The following is a 3,366-nucleotide window of genomic DNA, read 5'->3' as shown; positions in this document are numbered from 1 at the left end:
GAACACCTCACACTCTCTGTGAACACCAACACTGACTCACATGCAGCTGCTCATCAGGCTCCTGCTCTGTAGACAAACTCTGTCTCTGTGGTTTCAACAGAAGACGACGTGTTGTTCAGTCCTGCAGACAGAGGACAGAAGGTTCAGGCTGATCCAGTTTCTTCAGGCCCTCCTGACCCCTGACTGCTCTGAGCACTGCTGCTATATTTACTACAAGCACTCTGACATCTGCTCTGGGTCCTAACGCTGCTCATATTCACTACTGACAGGCCAAACAGGTGGAAAACGGAGGCAGTGAAGCAAAACTGCAAACCACATAGCATTCCACTGAAGCCCAAGAAGAAGTTCAGTTATATGTTTGGTTTTCATGATTGAAACCACTGTCACAACAATTGCAGATTATTTTTCTGTCTTCTGTCACTGAGCTTCAGTTGTACAGTAATGGTAACTTTATTCCTTTATACCTTTTCATATTATAGTCCACAATAACAACAACAAAGTAGCTACAGTCTCTGAACTGACCTTAAAATTGAGTGGACACATGAACAGTTGTCAACAACAATTAGCATTAATAAGTAAGGTCGCTGGTATTTACTGCTGTTCAGTTTGCAGTTCAGTTTTCTTTTCTTCCTTGTAGATGATTCTGCAGTAAAACACTGATTCTGAGTGAATCTCTGATGAACCACAGCAGAAAGCAGAGCTGTTAGGCCATTTTCCTCTTATCTTCTTCATAACCATCAGGCTGTAAGACTTGTTAGCACTAGACTCACCAGGAGCTGTGAATCCTCTGTGCAACTCTGTAGTGTTAGTTTGTTGTTTTTTTTTTACTTAAAAAAATCTGAGCATTTCAGCCAGACTTGACATTTAAATTTTTTTTTTAATTATATGACATTTTAATTCAGTTATTAGTTTTGTTTATGTACACATGGATGTTTTTAGTGAATGTTCTGCTTTTTGTTTGAAGAAAAAGAACCTTTATTTTATTGTAACTCGTACAACGAAATTTTGTGTGGAGCTGAGGGGCTGTGTGCATACGCAGCCGCCATCACGGGGGCCCAAGGACACTTCGACATGTGGATGCAGGCACCAAGATTCAGACCTTCAACTTTCTGGTTGGGAGACAACTGCTCAACCCACCGCACCACTGTCGCCCCAGTTTGCCAGTTAGAGTTACTTTCCTGACTAAGATTTTAATTAATTTCATAATTTTACAAAGAATTATGAAATACATTGGTTTGTTAAAGTATTCACCAGGAACTAGAAAAATTATTCAAAATTAAATAGCTCCACCTCAACAAGTTGCAAGAAGTCACTAGCTTGCAACTCCTGTGGCTAGATTGGTAGTATTTTAAAACAACTATATGTATGTAATTATATACAGTAAATGGGGGTGAAGGAACTTAAACAACAAAGTGGAAGTATATGTAAAACGGGTAGTACTGGAATATACTTTAAGTTCCTTCACTCCTTGTTTATATGTTAAATACAAATGGGTTGAAAAATACTTTAGTTAAATGTCGTAGTGGTGAGTAAAAAAACAAAAATTAAGTAAAGTGCTATCATATCTAAAGGTGAAAATAAGAGCTGACTCACATTTTCTACTGGGACTCCTTGACGGGTAAATCCCAATTCCCTTATTTGCCCATTCCTCACGCTTCAATCCCTGCTTGACCTGTAAATTGTTATGGTCCACCATCTTAAAGGATGTCCCACAGCTCATATTCCTGCTCCAAGGAATGAAGATTGAAGATCGATGCTAAGCCGCCAAAGACCTTGCCAGGCTTAGGGTCCTAGTGCAAGCCTGTACTGTCACTGACTGTATACAGTTTTGAGTCACAGCTTATTGGCTGTACCGTTTAGATTTCTCCTAATTACGTCAAATCAGTTCTTATTCTAGTTTTATTCTACTTTACTCTATTTTTGTTCCTAAATGTTATGGCACCCAATACTAGGTGAGAGAGAACCGTATTTCGATTTTCTGTATGTCCTGCACATATGGTGAATTGACAATAAAATCCTTGAACCTGAACCAAGTGACTACAAAAGGTTCTGTTTACACATCTTAAACCTGACAGAGAAATTGCAGACATATTTTCATGTTTTACTTTTTAGTTCTGTATTAACGTCTTTGTGTATTATTATTTTTTGTTAATTACGTGACGTAAAATATCTTTGAAATGAGGCGAAACAGATGGACATTCGCAACTCATGGCGGAACTTAAAGCTTATACGTTAACGCTGTCGGAATTTCATGGTGGGACATCCGGAGGAAGTAAAGCAAAGCGCTCGCAGCGTTAGCTTAGTCCACGTGTGGGGCTAGTAGAGGACGGTGCTGTCTTTCCTATGTCGTCTTGTTGCAGTTAAAGCTTTTATTTGTAACAAATCAACAATGTCTTCAGTTCAGCATCTGAGAGAGTTCGTCACCGAGCGACTAACTGCTGCTGCAGCAGAAATATTCGGAGTCTTTGAGAAAACTATGATCGAGTACGAGGAGGAGATCGATCGTCAGCGCAGACTGCTGGATGTCGTTTGGAAACCAGAAGTAAAGCTACACAGAATAGGTCTGTAAAGCCCGAATTATCTTAAAGTAACATGCGAGAAGATTGCTGATGTTATTTACATGTTTTGTAAAGCTCGTGAGTGGGAAAAAATGCTTGTATCTAAATATTTATGCACACCTTAAATCCACACTGCCAAGTACAAACCAGCATTGTGAGTAACTTAGATTTTTTTCATGGAAACGTAGTAACAAATACACATGCGTAAAGCTATTTTTCCAAATGTACAGTGCTTGGTTTCACAAAGGCCAAACCTGCAGTATGCGTGCAGATGTTGGTTTCATATTTTCCAGTTTCATTCTGTGGATACAAGCCACCTCACAAACCTTTTTCTTGTATCTTTCACATGTGGGTGGGAGTAAACAGAGAGGGGGAGTTCTCCTCTCCCGCACACTATATAATCTAACTAAATCTGTAGCTGGGTAGAGATATGGAAAATTGATAAGACTCATGTAATGATCCGAACATCCTCTACATCAATTTACATGTAAAAAAGCGATTGGGACCTTAAACAGCCCTCTTGTCTCAGTTTTCCTCTCATCACATCAGTGACCTGTTCCTTCCTTTGTCCCTCCAGAGCTCCCACAGCAGTATGTCTGTAAGGAGGAGAAGGTTCTGGCTGAGAGGAACTCCAATCTGGTCCAAGAGGATCCAGGGCCTCCACCGCTTAAAGAGGAACAGGAGGGAGAGCAGCTTGGACTGAAGCAGGAGACTGATCCCTTTATATTGACTCCTACTTATGAGAAAAGTGGCCACAGTGAAGCAGAACCAACCAGTGACCAGCAGCTCCTCTCTCACAGCCCTGCTG

This window comes from Monopterus albus, unplaced genomic scaffold (genome assembly GCF_001952655.1).
Source record: "Monopterus albus unplaced genomic scaffold, M_albus_1.0 scaffold193.1, whole genome shotgun sequence".
NCBI classification, from domain to species: Eukaryota; Metazoa; Chordata; class Actinopteri; order Synbranchiformes; family Synbranchidae; genus Monopterus; species Monopterus albus.
This window is presented reverse-complemented; position numbering follows the sequence as displayed.